The sequence below is a fragment of the Nannospalax galili genome, unplaced genomic scaffold (assembly GCF_000622305.1).
Source record: "Nannospalax galili isolate Female #2095 unplaced genomic scaffold, S.galili_v1.0 scaffold290, whole genome shotgun sequence".
Taxonomy (NCBI): domain Eukaryota; kingdom Metazoa; phylum Chordata; class Mammalia; order Rodentia; family Spalacidae; genus Nannospalax; species Nannospalax galili.
The window spans coordinates 7,653,141-7,670,784 of record NW_008331486.1 but is presented as its reverse complement, the minus strand read 5'-3'; the positions used below and the strand labels follow the sequence as shown (position 1 = coordinate 7,670,784).

Here is a 17,644-nt window from a genome sequence, read left to right as displayed (position 1 = left end):
ACACACACACACACACACACACACACACACACGCACACACACATATACATACACACACATACACACACACCCTGACATAGATCCCCACTGAGGCCTGGAACTCTACTGTGGGCTTCTCTAGTCTAACCAGGTTCTGTATTCAAGTCTTGCTGGGTGACCAGCCACCACCCCTGCTTCCTACCATCAAAACAGTCCCAGCCCCCTCCTCCATTTGGCCAGGAGCTATCCTCATCCCTACAGCACTATCCTCCCCTAGGCCCTGCCCTCATCCTTCCTCAGTCACTTTTCCCAACCCAACCTCAGTTTAGGGTTATAGTTCTAAGGGGTAAGCTTTGTCTGGAGTCTCAACTTTCTCATCTGTAAAATGGGGCAATGCTAAAAATTACCTCAGAAATGTCCCACAGGCATCTTTTTGTGGTCAAAATGAGGGTGAGTGTATAGGAGAGATGGGCACAGCCAGCCCAAATACAGCAGAGGGTTGCCCCTCTCCTCTTTGCCTCTTGAGTATTAAGACCTCACCCTGGCCCAGCAGGAGTCGAGCACCCATACTCAGGGTGGGGTACATCCTTCCATATGTAGAGATGGGGAAACTGAGGCCCTTGGTTGGTGGGCATTAGACATAAGGAAGAGTAGGTGTGGAGCAGGGTGAGGGTCTCCACCCGCCCCCCAGGGTCTGAACTGTGTGCTGAGAATATGCAGCAAGGATACGGGTTGTGGCTGCCCTCGCTGCACCCAGAGTCTAGTGGAGACAGACAAGGGAATAAAGACTGTGGGAACATGGCAAGGAGAATGCCAGGATGGGAACTAGGAGCCACCACGCTTACTCATGGACACGTCTAGGGACTGGGGATGTGGCTGTTGGTCCAGTGCTTGCCTAGCACGCATGAGGCTCTGGGTTCAATCCTTAGCACCACATAAAACTGATCCCAGCACTCTGGATCGAAGCAAGCTAGCCACTGGGTGCTTTACAGATAATCAGCTCATTGCTGTGTGATTTTTGTTGGGTCAGGGGGGTCAGGGAAGGTCCCTGGGGAGGGTCTCTCTAAGCCAAGATTGGGAGGCGAAGGACAGAGCAAGTGTCGAGTGAAAGACCCAGTATGGAAAGGCCAATACTATGGTCCAAACCAGAGGCTGGACCCGGTAGAAACACAGAGGCAGAGAAGGAAGGAGGCGGTCCCAAGGGCTGTCTGAGCAGCCATGTGGGTACCCTCAATCCTCAGGTGACCTGGGGATAAACTGTCTGCAGGAGATGTGGGGGGTGTGGCTGGAGTTGGCCTGAGATATGTCCAGCCTCCACCAGGCAGTGGGATGCTGGCACAGACAGACCTAAGGGGCTGAGGGGATAATGACACACCCAGCCTTCCCAAGGACTCCAGAAAACTGGGAACTGGAAATGCAAACTCACACTGGAAGGTGTATCTCTCCTTAGGAAGGTGGGTTTGTCAGGGAGGAGGGAAGGAACGAATTGGATTCAGCAGCTTGCAAGCCTGATTTATAACTTGCAAACACTCAGCCAGGCCTGTGGGCCTCTGTGTGTACTCCGGTCCCCACCCTCAGGCTGTCCACTAAGAAGAGACCTTCTGGGACAGTGCTTGACCCTTGACCAGCAGCTCAACCCCAGGAGACAGTAGGCTACTAGCAGACCTTTCCAGTCCTGCCCTGGCTTAATGCCTGCCTCACTGTCCTCTGCCTTTGGTGGGTGATCAGCCCCAGCTGTGTCTCTGGACACTGGCTCCCCATAGTCACAGCATCACAGCGGTGTTTGGCAGGGTGTGTGTGGGGGGGGTGTCTGACCAGCTCAGTCTTGCCTCTCCTGCAGGAAGGAGCACCTCCCTGAAGAACACAAGCCTATGTGACATGGCTGGGGTAGAGGGGGTCAGATCCCAGCTGTGAGACTGGGTGTATGTAACGTTGGGCCATTTCTCCTGGAACCCCTTCTTTTTAACGGCACCGCTGGCGCTAGGGCGGCACCGTGGAACGTGAAGCCCACGTGGGCCCCACACTTGGCAAGCACATGGTGGGGTTTAGGAAGGGCGTGAGTTACATCATTAACTTCTTTCTCCGTCGGAGGCTCAGAGAGGTGAGCGGACGGCCCAAGGTCACACAGTAGGAAGCAGGCCAGGGTGGACCCACCTGGGCAGTACTGGGGTGAATTCTACACCCCCGCTACCTCCCCCCGGGTCTCCTAGACCTTCGGACTCAAGGTCACGTGGAGCCGCGGAGGCGGGTGGCGTGGCCAGGGCACAACGGGCGGGGAGAAAGGGGTTAACGGGCTCCGCCGCATTGGGCCGGCCTCCGAGGGAGCCAGCCAATGGGCGCGGGCGGCGATGAGGTAATGCCCGGATGTGCGGAGTGGGCGTGTCCTGCGCGGACCGCGTTGCTCCTCCTGGGTTCCAGCTCCCCCCACCGCAGCCCCTCACCTTTGACCTTGACACCCCCTCCTCCCTGGACCTCTGCGGCAGGTGTGAGCAGGCCTGAGTCACAGCCCCTGGGCCTCAGTTTCCCTTTCTGCAAGAAGGGAGGACCTAATTGTCCAAGGCCCGCCCAGTGGGGGATGTACTTGGCTGCCAGGGGGTGTGCAGCCCTTCCTTGCCTTGACCCTGGCCCTCCCCTGATGGCCCCCAGCACCTTGCAGCCTAGGAGGCACTGGGCCAGTCGGTCCTCCACGTGGCCCCAGCCCATCCTAGGGTGTCCACACCTGACCGGTCCCCACCCCGAGTTTAGGGGACGAAGTTCACCCAGCCGCCCGGATTAGTTGAGCGCCTACTATGGGCCCGGAGCGCGGGCTCGGCGGTGGCCGGGGGACCCTGCAGGCTGCCGGCTCCCAGAGCCCACTCCGGGCCGTCCGGACACGAAGCGGTTAACGCCCTTGCAGCGAGCTGGCAGCGCCGGCTGCCCGGCTTATTAGTCAGCCGTCGGGGAGGGGGCGGAGGGAGGGAGGGGTTCGGTGGAGAGCTGTGGAAAGCTATTCTCAGGGGCTCCCCAGTGTGGGGAGGGCGGCTCAGCGGGAGCTGCTGCTTCCCAGAAAGTTGATTATTTTTAACCCAGGAAGAAAAAAGGAAGGAGGCCAGGGAAAAGGACTCAGAGAAGAGAGAAGGAGAGAGGAGAGAGGAGAGAGGAGAGGAGAGGGGGGTAGGGGGAGAGGACAAGGAAGGAGAGAAGGGGAGGGGGAGGGGGGAGAGACCGAGGCCTCCCCACCAGGGGTAGGGGGAGCCGGCTGGCTAGGGTCTGGGGGAGGAATGGATGTGGGGGTGCTGCCTCCAGCTTTACCCATCCCGGCTGGGCCCACCACCCTGCTGGCCCCTCTGTCTGCTGCCTGGGGAGAGCAGAGGCTTGGGGGAGGAGAGGAGGGGAGGGGGGGAGGAGAGGGGAGGGCATAACGCAGGGCAGCCCTGTCCTGAGGCCAGGGGACTGCACAGTGACAGTCATGAGAGTCAGCTTAGAAGCCCTGGGAAAAGGGCAAAAATGGTTTCCCCCGGGGCCAGGGATGGGTTCCTGTGGGAGGGAAAGGGCCCCAAGCTCCCTTTCTCCTGCCTCTGGGTCTGGCCAGGCTGAGAAGGTCCCTTAGAGGAGGGTGCCAGACAGCACAGAGACCGCTGACCCACAGGGCTCACAGTCCTACAGGGAAGGCTGAGCAGGGCAAGTCCAGGGCTCTGACCTCTGCAGGGGTCAGCAGTGTCCCAAAGGGTGCCTAAGGACTGGGGTGACTGACTCACTAGTGCAGTGGCTGGGAGGGCAGGACTGAAGGTCTCCAGACCTCAGCGCCTGACAGATTCTGATGTTGGAAGATCTGGGAGGGAGGAGACCAGACCCCCCCAAACTCCCTGGGGCTGGTGGGGGACAAGTGTGGACACTAGGAACCACTGATGGTTCTCAGCCAACCTCAGGGGAGGGCTGGGGCAGTCTGTTCCAGAAAGGTGCCTTTGGGGCCTAGGAGTGGAGGATAGGACTGGAGTGACAGATGTGGGTGAACCATGACAAGAGGACTCAGGGAGGCCCATGGACTCTGGGTGTGTGACCATGGGGTCTGGTGCTGTGCAGGAGGTGGGGAGGAGGCAGCTCATGGGAGGTCAGGTTGCTTTGTTTGAGGGTGTGCTGGGGATAACTGGGTGTGCCAGGTAGAGAGAAACAGAGAAGGGCTGAAGGAACTGCAGTGGTATTATGGAATGTGCTGGAATCTTGGGGGACTCATTCTGACCGGGTCGGACCTGCAGTGCCAGCAGGAGCCTGGGCCAGAACACAGAAATGTGGGCACAGAGGGTGAGGAATGGACACGTTCCATTCCCGGCTGGACACTTGGAGGGGAGTACAGCCTGTAGGTGTGTGAGTGTAAGGGTGGGCATATAACTTCCTCACATTAAGGACCCTGCCTCCATTTGGAATGGATTTGAGAAGGACCCAGCTACCCCTAACTGAGTCACTCTGGAGCCCTAATCAGCTTCTGACCTAGCAGTCAGACTGGGCTACCCTGCAACTGGCTTCACCTCTGCAAGGCACAGGGGTGGCCTGGGAGACAGAGAGACAGATGTAGCCACGGGACAACCTTTGACACCAGGCAGGGCCCAGGCCTGTCCTGCCCGGCCATCAGCCTAGGCTAGGGAGGAAAGCTGCAGTTTGTAGGCAGTCAGGGAGAGCAGAGTTGCAGAGTCAAAGATACTCCTGACCAGGGCGGAGATGGGAGGAAAGAGCAAGGGCTGGCTCAGGGTCCTAGGACACTGTGCCTCAGTTTCTCCATCTCAGGGTCTGCTGACTCTGAGCTATGTTTGCAGCCACAGAAACCAATGGGTCTTGAAAGTCCATTCCCTACACACACACGCACACACACACACACACACACACACACACACACGGCCCCGTGCCCATGCCCATGCTTTTGAAGGGTTATTCTGGGAATGACAGCAGAGAGCAGAGGGGGCAGGGGACAGTTCTTCTCCACACATGGGAGGTATGCATCCACTAAGCCCTGATGTGCCTGCCATGTGGGACAATAGCTTACCCATCAGCCCTTCAGCCCTGCCCCCTCACCATTCCGTCCCTCAGGGTGTGCAGCATAAAGGCCTGGTCTGCAGTATAGACCTGGATCCACAGTGGCGGGCTGTGAGCTCTATCTTCCACATCCCTATCTCCGTATCTTCCAAGTGGGTGTAATAACAGTGCCCGGATCTTTAGAGGCAAACAGTGGATGTCAGGCTGTCGGTCCCTGGGCCAGAAGTTTCCTATCAGTATGTCAGGGACACTGGAGCCCTCCAAGGTGGAAGAGATCAAGACTTCCCACCATGCACTGTGAATAGTCAAGCTCAGAACAGTAGGCCAGCGGGCCCAGAGCTGCTCAGCACTTGGAGCAGAGGCCTTGACGGCGCCTCTCTGCCTCCCCAAGCCCATACCCTGGCTTGGCCCTCCAGCTCCATCCCTTTCACACTGGGGATCCAGTCCCCATCAACAGAGCCGGTGGAGGACAAAGAGGGGAGCTCAGGCACAGACAGAGCCGTGGGCGGGCGGGCAGCCTTGCTCTCTGCTTTCTTCCTCCCTCGCTCTTTGTTAAACTCCTTTTCAGCTGCGGCAGAGCCTGAGTGTTCTGAGCTGACAATAATTGCTGCGTCTAGACAGTGTCTGGTAGGAGGCCTCCTTCCCTGCGCCTGCCAGCCTCCCTGAGGCTCCCAGGCCTGGCCAGAGGCCCCAGCCCAGCGCCCTCCGAAGGTTCCCACACCCCAGTCCCTCTGTGGCTGCCAGGGTCCTCTAGTCTGCCTGCCTCCCGGTTCAACCTCCAGGACTACGTCTCTCTTCGTCCACCCTCCAGTCGGCCTTATTTTGTGACCTGAAGCTCAGTCTGGGCAGTGGGTACCGAAGCCTCTGGTTTCACGCTTGGACGGCACCCTGGAGCCAGGGCAGCGCCCCCCTGGCTGGGTTCTGGGCAGAACTTGGAAGCTCTAGGCTCAATTTTGAAATGATCTAGCTCTTTCCATTACCTTCCCAACCTAAGCCCAACAGGCACCCAGAGGAATCAGCACAGAAAAGACTTTGGATTTCCGGAGACTGCAGCAGACAGACAGGAATAGGTGTTTTCAAGAGCTGGAGGAAGGGGAGGGAGCAGGAAGTGGACGTCATGAGTTCTAAGATCTATTTGTGGCCAGCTCAGCCTTGCAGCTCTGGAAAATTCCCCAGAGGCCGAGTCTCCCCGAAGATGTCAGACAGGAGGAGCCGCAGACAGTAACAATAACAACCAGGGTCTGCTCAACTCTGCCCTGCTCTGAGCTCTGTGCAGACTCAGTTCACATCCTAATGTGCTTAACACTCCCTAGGAGGGGATCCTGGGGGACAGGAGCCCCTGATTGGTGCCTTTTATTTTTTTCACTTTAAAATTTGTATGTAAGTGGGTGTGACATATGTACATGGTCATGTGAGTGTTTGCACATATGCATGTGGGTGCACATGTACATGTGGTTAATGTCTGGTGTCTTCCTCCATTCCTCTCCACATTGTTTTTTGAGACGGGGTCTCTCATTGAACCTGGAGCTCACCAATTTATCTAGGGTAGCCAGCAAGCTGGAGGGACCTATCTGGTCTCTGCCTCCCCATTGCTGGGGTTATAGATGTATGCCACTGTGCTTGGCTTGTGTGTGCATGTGTTTTGCCTGCATGTATGTAAGTGCACCACATTCATGCAATACCTGTGGATGCCAGAAGAGGGTGTCAGATCCCCTGGAACTGGAGTTATGGATGATTGTTAGCCGCAATGTGGGTACTATGACTGGAACCTGGGTCCTCTGTGAGAGCTGCCAGTGCTCTTAACCACAGAGCCATCTCTCCAGCCCCTGTGCCTGGCTTTTAAGTGGGTATTGGAAACAAACTCAGTGCTCCATGTTTTGCAGCAGGCACAGTTGAGCCACCTCCCCATCCCCTGACTGGTGAGTACTGTTTAGGTGGGGAAACAGGGCAGAGAGGCGTTTGCTCAAGGTTGTACTGCTGGGAAGTGGAGTAACCTGGATCTGAAGACCCAGATGCTGGCCCAGAGCCCCAGGAATGACTCAGAAACTGGCTGTGATGGCACAGGCTTGCAACCCCAACACTCAGGACATGTAGGCAAGAGTTTCCAGTTCAAAGCCAGCCTGGGTCACATAATGAGACAGTGTTTTGGAGAAACAAGGGCTAGAGGTTTAGCTCATGGAGTAATATTTGTGTAGAAGGTCCTACGTCCTCTCAGCACTGTAGATAGCAATCATAACTACAAATCAAGCTAGGCCTGGTGGTTCAAGCCTGTAATCCCAAAACTTGGGAGCTGAGGTTAGCAGAACTCCATGAGTCTGAGTCCAGGCTGGGTGACTCACATCTTTGATCCTAGCACTGGAAAGGCAGAGGCAGGTGGATCTCTATGATTTCAAGGTCAGCCTACTATATATAGCAAGTTCCAGGCCAGCCAAGACTAGACAGTGAGATGCTGTCTCAAGACAACAACAAAAAACAACAAACAAAGCATGATCTAGGTCAGCCTGGGCTAGAATGAGACCCTGCTCCGAAACAACATGCCCACATGCATATACAAATAAATACATAAAAATAAAAACTGAACATAATATTGACCCATGATGAAAAGAATGTCCTGGCCTGCAGCTGAGGGCAACACTTGAAGCGAGCAGAGCATACCAGGATCGTGGAGAGCTCCCGTATCATACCCGTCCACGCACTAACAACAGTCAGCTCTTCGGGGTGAGACAGAACTTACTAGAAACATGTAGTAAAATTGGTCTCCCAAGCTGGGATGTGTTTGTGTGTATGTGCATATATGTGTTTATGTGTGTGCATGCATGTGCATATGTGTGATATGTATGTGTGTATGTATATGTACACATGTATGTATCGGTGCATATGTATGTATATGTGTCCATATGTGTGTTTGTGTATTGTGTGTATGTGTGAATGTATATGTGTTTGTGTGTGTGTATATGTGTGTTTGTGTGTATGTATATGTGTGTATGTGAATGTGTGTGTGTATTTATATGTGTATGCCTGAATGTGTGTGTGTGTGTGTGTGTGTGTGTGTGTGTGTGTGTGTCTGGCTTGTTACAGAATGCCATTTTTCCCCTCTCCCCTCCAGCTGTCTGCAGGATGTCCAGCCACCCTGAGAAGATCAGTGTGGGGCTCCATCCTCTCCAGACCATGGTCTGGAGGAGACACCAAGTGGGCCAGCTCCAGGCTGGAGGGAGCATTCTGAGTGTGAGGGTCAAGCATCTGGGAGCCCAGGACCCAAGGTTTCCCTGGAAGGGGGCGGGATCCACCTGGGGTTCTAGGGAGTGAGGAAGTTAGGCTGACGAAGCTGAGGCAGAGATGCTCTCTCTGCCGAGGACCCCAGGTCTGCAGCTGCCCCCTCCCCCAAGCTGAGCAGGCAGAGCTGGGACTGAACCCAAGGCGGCAAGTGTCATGGAACACAGCTGTGCTGACTTCCAGGACTGGAGGGGTCTGTGGGTTGTGGAGACAGGGCAGCCCTGGCCTTGATGTTGGGGCCATTCTTTGGGGTGCAAAGGCTCAGAGGAAACTGCAGATCAGAGGGACAGGCAGGAGTCAAGTGGGGGAGGCTGGGGGAGGCCAGGAGAAGGTCCAGAGGAGGCTGTGATTTTTCTTCCCCTCTAACTTCCAATCCCTGCACAGATCTCTGATTCTTAGGTCTGATCCCTGGCCACAGGCAGCCTCCAGCCCTGTACCCCAGCTGGGAGTGGATGGAGGGTGCCATCATTGAGTCACTGAACCCTTCAGGCTTCAGCCAGATCCAGCCCAGGCCCAGTACTTGAGTGCCCATGGCTGATACAGGTAGGCTCAAAAAAGGAAGAGAGGGAGGGAGGGAGGCAGCCCTCCCACCACATTGGCCACCATGTGCAGTTTGACACAGGCAAAGTTTGCCCCAGGCCCTTTGCACTTGCATCCAGTGCTCAGAGACCCAAGGCCCAGTCCCCACCAGGTTTGTTGGTCACACTCCAGTCCACGATGATCCCACGCCTTTACAGCCCCTCCCATCTAAGGACTGTTTAACCCATCACTCACCCTCCCCCCATGCCATCCTAGCACCTCCAGGGCAAGATGCTATTTATGCCCATACACCCAGGGCACACAATTTGGGTTGAGTTCACCATTCTTTGGCAACCATATGGCACACAGCAAAAGCTGGAAGAGGCGCAGGCCCGTGAGGACCACAACCTTGGTTGTCCATCCTGGGAAATGGGCATCCTGGGGCCTGGACACCACCAGGGAAGCTTGACTTGGTCCCTGCAGGAGAGACAAAGAGGCCCAGCCTCAGGAGCCGCGCCCCTGCTGGGGAGTCGAGCCGCCAGCCCGCTCTGCCAGCCGGCCATACATAATTCATCGCCAAATGGAGCCGCGGGCGCTTGAGCTGGGGCCGCTCTTTGCCTGGCACTTTGCTGACTGCTCCTCACACGTCGCCTCTTCGCATCTTCATGGATGTGGAGTGTGAGCCTCCCCCACTCACCCAGGGCGACCCCAGGCTCCCACAGAAGCCACCCCAAGTTGCACTGACCATGCAGGGCTCCGGGCAGCTGCCTACTATCCTCTCTGCTTCCCTGGAGATGGAGAGGATAGATGGGTGGAAGAGACCATACCCCGAGACAAGCCCCACTGAGTGGAAGGACAGAGGCCACCCTCTGGGGTCCCCACACACACACACCAAATCAGACTGATCAGCACAGGCTGGAAAAGCAGAGCATCTGAGGGAACAGTCAGACCCCTACCAGGGGTGCAGCAGAATCTTAGAAATGGAGTCACCAGCCTGATGGGGTTGTTGGGATATGCCATGAGGGAGTGTTGTGTTTATAAAGGGAGGGGGAGTCCCTTTATAAGGTGATGGAAACATTCTGGATCTTGACTGGGATGAAGATTTTGCAGAACTGGGGCCAGTGAGATGGCACAGCAGGTAAAGGTGCTTGCTGCCAAGCTTGACCACCTGAGTTTGACCCCTAGAATATGATGGTTGTAAGAGAACAAATCTCACCAACTTGTCCTCTGACCTCCAAACACATGCTGTGGCTCATGCCCCACCCATAAATGTAATAAATTAATTCTTAAAAATTGATCAGAATTATGTCATAAGTCCAGTTACAAGTGAATGGGACTGAAACAGGTCAGTGAGCTGTTGTCCACCCTCAGCCAGTCAGTGGGCTGTCTACCCACACCCTGGTCTCCATTCTGAGTCTCCGAGTGTTGCTAATTTTTTGTTTTTGTTTTAAAAGTCCAGGCTGTCATCAAATTCACTATGTAGGAGCTAAAGAGATGACTCAGTGATTAAGAACCCTGACTGCTCTCACAGAGGACCCAAGTTCAGTTCCCAGCACCCACATGGCTGCTCACAACCATTCTTAACTCCAGTTCCAGGAGGTCCAACACCCTTTTCTAACATATTTGGGCATTGCACACGTGTGAACTTACATACATGCATACAGGCAAAACACTCATACATATAAAAAATAAATAAATAAGGAGGCTGAAGAGCACTGGTCGTTCTTACAGAGGACCCAGGTCATTCTCAGAGGACCCAGGCTCAATTCCCGGCATCCACGTGGTGGATAACAACCATCCTAACTCCAATTACTTTTTATTTTTATTTTATGTGTATGAGTGTACTTGCCTACATGTGTGTAAATGCACCCGTGTCATGCAGTGCCCCAGGAAATCAGAAGAGGGCATTGGATCCCCTGGAGCTAGAGTTACAGATGATTGTTAGCCACCGTGTGGGTTCTGGGAATTGAACCCAGGTCCTCTGTAAGGGCAGTCAGTGCTCTTAACCACTGAGCCATCTCTCCAGCCCCAATAAATGTTTTGTTAAAACTCACTATGTAGCCAGGGGTGACCTTGAACTTCTTATCCTCCTACCTTTACCCAAAATGCTGGGATGACAGGTATGTGCCACTGTCCCCCAACCCCAAGTTTCTTTAAGATTTTTTTCTTCAGTTTTAATATTTTTATTGTTTTTATGCATTTCATATAACATGTCCTAATCAAATTTAGACCCCTCTCCCAACTCCGTCCCCCTTTCTTTAACTTTTATTTGCTTATTTATTTATATAGATTTTTTTTTTTTTTGGTCTTTTTGAGACAGGGTCTCCCTGTAGCCCCAGCTGTACTGGAACTCACTATGTAGACCAGGCTGGCCTTGAACTCACAGAGATCTGCCTGCCTCTGCCTCCTGAGTGCTGGGATTAAAGGCGAACGCCACCATGCTCCGCATATTTATTTATATTATGTGTTTTGCCTGCAGGTCTGTAAGGGCACTCCTGGCATGGAATGCTCGAAAAGGCCAGAAGAGGGCGTCAGAGTCCCTGGAACTGGAGTTACAGATGGTTATTAGCCACACGATACGGGTGCTGAGAACCAAATCCAAGTCCTCTGCAACAGCAGTCAGTACCTTCTCCCCAGCTCTCTATCCTTTTTTTAAAAAAAAAATTTTTTTTTCTTTTTAAGACAGGGTCTCCCTGTAGCCCCAGCTGTCCTGGAACTCACTATGTAGACCAGGCTGGCCTTGAACTCACAGAGATCCACCTGCCTCCGCCTCCTGAGTGCTGGGATTAAAGGGGTGCGATACCACCATGCCCGGCTTAAAAAATATGTTTATTATTTTTATTTTACGTGCATGAGTGTATTGCCTGCATGTATGTGAGTGCACCCATGTCGTGCAATGCCGCGGAGGTCAGAAGAGGGCTTCGGATTCCCCTGGAACTGGAGTTAAGGACGGTTTGTAGCCGCCATGTGGGTGCCGGGAATCGAACCCGGGTCCTCTGCAAGAGCAGTCAGTGCTCCTAACCGCTGAGTTATCTCTATAAAACGCACACACGTCTACACTGGTCTGAATAAAATTGTCAGTAAAGGGCTGGAGAGATGGCTCAGCTGTTAAGAGCACTAGCTGAGGACCTGGGTTTGATTCCCAGCACCCACATGGTAGGTAACAACCATCCGTAACTTCAGTTCCAGAGGATCCAACACCCAGAAGGAGGTCTCTGTGTCAGCTTGTCCCCACACACGCCAGCTCAGCGTCACTCTGAAAGCCCTAGTCTTTGTCTCACTGTAACTACCCTCTCCCACCTGCCCACATTACCACCCCAGGGACGCACTAGAAAAGGCTCTGGAGGAGGGAACAGCAAAGACCTTTGTCGTTCCTCTTCTGACTGGGGCTAGCCCCCCCCGCCCCCCCGCCACGGGTCCCCTCAGTCCAGACAAGCTGGGTGGAAGGGAACTTTCTGCCTAAAGTAGCTCTGGACAGTCCGTGTCCCCTCATGGTTCTTGAGTTCCTTGTTAGAAGCACAAAGAATTAGGCTGGATTCTGTGAGGCATCTTCCTGACCAGTGACAATGACACCCTGTGGCCATTCAGCATATCCACTTCTGTTACCTGTGGTCCTGCACTCAAACATCCTGGAGTGGGGGGGCTGCACTTGCCTAGGACCCAGATTCAGTTCCCAGTGCCCATGATGGCTAACAACCATCCTTAACTCCAGTTCCAGAGGATCTGACGCCCTCTTCTGGCCTCCAAAGCATTGCATGACACGAATGCTCTTACATATATGCAGGCAATACACTCCTACATAAAATAAATAAATAAAATAAAAATCAATCAATCAATAAGAAAGAACCCTGGAGTCGGTGTGGTGGCGCGCTCCTTTAGTCCCAGCCCTCAGGAGGCAGAGGCAGGTGGATCTCTGTGAATTCAAGGCCAGCCTGGTGTATGTCGCCAGTTCCAGGCCAACCAAGGCTGCATAGTAAGACCCTGTCTCAAAAAGCTAATCCTCTCCTCTCAAAAAAAGTGGGGTCCAGCCCCACTCTAGCCTCCCTCTGCCTTTCAGCACCAATACAGTGAGGAAGCTACATAAGCTGAAGTCAGCAAGTCATTCAACAAACATTCATGGCACACGCTCTAGAAACCACATGAGCAGCTGCACACAGGAGATGTTAGGGAAAAGAAGAGCCGTTCTTTCCTTCATAGAATTTGCATTCTGGGAGGGAAGACCTCCCAGTCATAGGTTTTAAAATGCAACGGAGATTGTACAAAGAAAGCAACGGCGCTTGGCAGAACAGGCCAGAGTTGGGGGCTTCCCTGCCCAGTGACTGATGGATCTGTCTACTCTAAGGAAAAGGGGGTATCCTCGGGGGACAGTAACAGCTGAGCCATGTACAGAGGGGACCAGGTGTGTGTGTGTGTTAGAAGAGAAAGAGAAAGAGACAGAGACAGACAGACAGCCCAGGGCCAGAGAGACAGCAGCTTCCGGCTCTGTCCAGACCAGGCCTGAGAGTTAGCAGACTGACTGCCCTTTGAAAATCCCCTTGTGGGTACAGAGAGCTTCCTTCAGGGCCTTTTATTATGTATTGCTTAAATACGTACAAGCATAAAAAAGAGGCGTTAACTCCTTTTAGCTCTCATACCACTGTAAAACTGAGACAGATTGCTCAACCAAAAACCAAAATCCATTCACATCAGAAAAATCTGATGTGACGTGTTATGTCTTTGGTTGGAAATCCTGTCACCACCCACATGTGACTGTGGTCCAGCCACTGTGGTGCTGTGGGTTTGTGAGGTAGAGCAGGCTGCCCCCCCCCTTTTTAAAGTATTTTATTTTTATTTTATGTGTGTGAGTGTTTTCTCAGCATATATGTAAGTATACCACATGCATGCAATGCTTGTGGAGGTCAGAAGAGGGCATCAGATCCCCTGGAAGTGGAGTTCCTGATGGTCGTTAGCTGCCGTATGAGTGCTGGAGACCGAACCTGGGTCTTCTGCAAGAGGAACCAGTGCTCTTAACCACTGAACCATCTCTCCAGCCCTCAGGCTTATCTTTCTTTTTTTTTTAGGGGGGGTGCTTTTTGAAGTAGGGTTTCCCTGTAAGCCCCAGCTGTCCTGGAACTCACTATGTAGATCAGGCTGGACTTGAACTCACAGAGATCCACCTACCTCTGCCTCCCAAGTGCTGGGACTACAGGCGTGTGCCACCACCATGCCCAGCTTTGGTTTTTTTGTTGTTGTTTTTTGGTTGGTTTTTTTTTTGGCGGACTGACCTTTTATACACACACACACACACACACACACACTGGTTAATGCCTTTCCCCTTAGAATACATATAAAAAACACTCTACCTGGGCTGGAGAGATGGCTGAACACTGGTTATTCTTGTAGAAGACCCAGGTTCGAATCCCAGCACCCACATGGCAGCTAACAACTGTCCATAACTCCAGTCCCAGGGGATCTGATAGCCTCTTCTGACCTCTGTGGGCATTGCACGACATGGGTGCACTTACCTACATGAAGGCAATACACACATACACATAAAATAAAATAAAAAAAAATAATAAAAAACCCCTCTACCAATAAGTGAGAAACAGTCAGGGGGGTGGCGGGGGGGGGACTGGAGAGGTGGCTCGGCAGTTAAGAGCAGTGGCTGCTCTTACAGAGGACCCAGTTCAGTTCCCAGCACCCCTATACAGCTAACAACTATCTGTAACTCCAGTTCCAGGGAATCCAGCTCTCTCTCTGGGCCTTTGTGGGCACTGCACGACACAGGTGCACTTACATACACACAGACAATACACCCATACACATAAAATAAAAATAAATAATTTTTTTAAAGTTAGGGCTGGGAAGTTAAATCAGTCAATACAGTGTTTATCTGGAAAACATGGGACCTGGGTTTGACCCCCAGAACCTATGTCAAAATTCCTGGCATGGTAGCATGTGCTTATAATTCTAGCCCTGGGGAGGCAGAGACAGGAAGATTCTGGGGCTTGCTAGGCTAGCCAGTTTAGCCTAATTTGTGAGCTCCAGCCAATGAAAGACCCTGTTTCAAAGGAGGTAGACAGAATTCCTGAGGATGACACTTGAGTTAGTCCTCTGACATACATACACACACTGTGCACCTGTACATACACGTGGACACTCACATACATGCACATGGTGGCTCACACCTTTAATCTCAGACAGAGACAGAGGCAGGCAGATCTCTGTGAGATCAAGGCCAGCTGGGCCTACAGGGAGACCCTGTTGCATTTAAAAAAAAAAAAAAAAGGGACAGGAAAATGGCCAAGAACTCAAGAGCAAAATGGAGGGGGTGTCGGAAAAGAAACCTGTTTACAAAAGAATATCCACATTATCCGCAAACACATGAGAAGGTGCTGGCTTCCTGACAGGCTTAGTTTGGGGAGCTGTAACAGACCATCTCAGACACTCACAGCTGGCAGAGTTTATTGCCTGTAGTTCTAGAGATTGGGAAGTTCTCTGAGGATGCAGGCAGATGCTGTGGCAGGGTGGGGTGGTAATCCCTGCTCTGAAGATGGCGTCTTCTTGTCGAGCCCTCATGGTGGGAGGGATGAGGGATCAGCTCAGGATCACACCACCCTCTTTACTGCTCACACAGGACCATCAACCCCAAGCAGTAATTGAGGGGTTGTGGTCCACCCTGGGGTGACAGGGAACGTAATGCAAGCCCCTGGAAAACACCTTCCCCCACCTCCAACCTGCAGACCAAAGTCTGAGTGCAACAGCTTGAAGGGAGGGAGGATAGAGTCCAGGGATGGGAATAGGACTGATCCTCCAGGGAAGAGGCCTCACTTGCAGCCTGGGGGCCTAGAGAGGAAAGGCAGACCCCTCTGGCAGCAGCTTTCTGAGAGGCTGTGGGTTCAGGACATCATGAGGCACCCACACTAGCCACAGCCAGCCTCAGAAAAACTGAGCTGCATCATGGCTTTGAGAACCCATCTCTGTGTGTTTGGCCGTCCCCTCTCCTGCTTGGGAACAGGTGGAAGGTCAGGTCATCTCCTGCTCCTGAAAAGTAGACACAGTAGTTGGACATGGGCAGCAGTCAGTGCTAACAAAGAGGACCAGCCAAATGCTTAGTTCTGGGCTGGACACTTTGTGTGTGACCAACTGGGAGGTCAACAGGCATCAAAGAAAACGGGATTCAAGTTAGAGAAAGTTTAGAGTGTTCCCTTAGGAAACACCCAGTGTGGGCCAGGCCTTATGCTTGGGGTTTGGATGCCATCTTTTTTTGGTCTTTTTGAGACAGGGTCTCCCTGTAGCCCCAGCTGTCCTGGAACTCACTATGTAGACCAGGCTGGCCTCAAACTCACAAAGATCCCCCTGCCTCTGCCTCCCAAGTGCTGGGATTAAAGGCGTGCGCCACCATGTCTGGCTGGATACCATCTTTTTTAACTCTCCAAATTACAGATCAAAAGCTCAGACATGGCTCCTTCTAATCCTATCTGACAATCTCAGCCTTTCAGCAGAGTGACTAGTCTGTTTATATGTAGTGTACTCATTGTTATGGAGGTTCCTAAGCCTTTGCTAGCTAACTGTTCCCTGATCTTATTCCTCCTTTTGTTGGGTTAATTAATCTCAGCATCTCTCTCTTTCTCTCTCTCTCTCTCTCTTCCTGTTCCACCTTCTCCCTCTCTTTCTCCTACTTGAACCCATACCCTCACACACAATAATAGCTACCGCCGAGCACTATCCCAAGTCTTATTTTTTTAATTTGCTTTTTATTTTGAGATGGGGTTTCACTCTGTAGCCTAGGCAGGCCTTAAACTTGAGCTTCTTCTACCCAACTTCCCACCAGTTGCTCTAGGTGGAATTATAGGCCTGTGCCCTTGTGCCCCACTTAGGAGTCTTTATAACTGTCTGCTCTGCTTCCTCTATGTATTTTGGAGCTGTGCCTCTTGGTGTCTTGCTATGTTAACATCCTATCACTGTAACAAAATGACTGAGTTGATCATCTGAGAAGAGAAAAAGTGGACATCGGACTTTGTGAGTTGCCTGACTTGGGTACTAAGAACCAAATTTGGATCCTCTGCAAGAATAGTACAAGCTCTTAACCGCTGAGCCAACTCTCCAGTCCAGAATTGATTAATTTTTAAATAAGGTAAAAATTTGCCAGGCGTGGTTGTGCATGCCTTTAATCTCAGCACTCGGGAGGCAGAGGCAGGAGGATCTCTGTGAGGTTAAGACCAGCCTGGTCTACACCATGAGTTCCAGGCCTGCTGGAGCTACAGGAAGACCCTGTCTCAAAAAGACCGAAAAATAAAAATAAAAAAAATAACTGCTGGAGACATGGCTCAGCAGTAAAGAGCACTGGCTGCTCTTGCAGAGGACCCAGGTTTAATTCCCAGCACCCACATGGCAGCTAACAACTGTCCTTAACTCCAATTCCAGGGGATCCGACATCCTCTTCTAACTTCCTGGGGGCACTGTGTCACACAGGTGCACTTATGTACATGCAGGCAATACACTCATACACAATAAAAATAAATAAATAAAATATTTTTTTTAAAGATAAAAGAGTCTCGGGCTGGAGTTCAGTTGGTAGAGTCCCCTGCACGCATAAAACCCTGGGTTTGAGCCCCAGCACCACATAAACTGGATGTGGTGGACAAGCCTGTAATCTCAGCACTCAGAAGGTAGAGACAGGAGAACCAGAGTAGTAGGCCATCCTCAGATATAATAAGTTTGAGCCAGCTTGGGCTGCCTGAGACACTGTCTCAGAGAGAAAGAGAGAGAGAGAGACACAGAGAGACAGACACAGAGAGACAGAGAGGAAGAGAGAGGTAGAGAGAGAGGAACGAAGGAAGGAAGGAAGGAAGGAAGGAAGGAGGAAGGAAGTAAGGAGGGAGGG

General features: G+C 52.4%; 1 long non-coding RNA gene across 1 annotated transcript; it reads left to right on the top strand.

Moving 5' to 3' along the window:
• The first annotated feature begins 8,110 nt into the window (after positions 1-8,110).
• LOC115068668 lies at positions 8,111-10,002 on the top strand. The gene is made up of 3 exons (XR_003847997.1): positions 8,111-8,246; positions 8,644-8,802; positions 9,055-10,002. It is a non-coding gene; the product is annotated as an uncharacterized LOC115068668 (long non-coding RNA).
• The last annotated feature ends 7,642 nt before the right edge of the window (positions 10,003-17,644 follow it).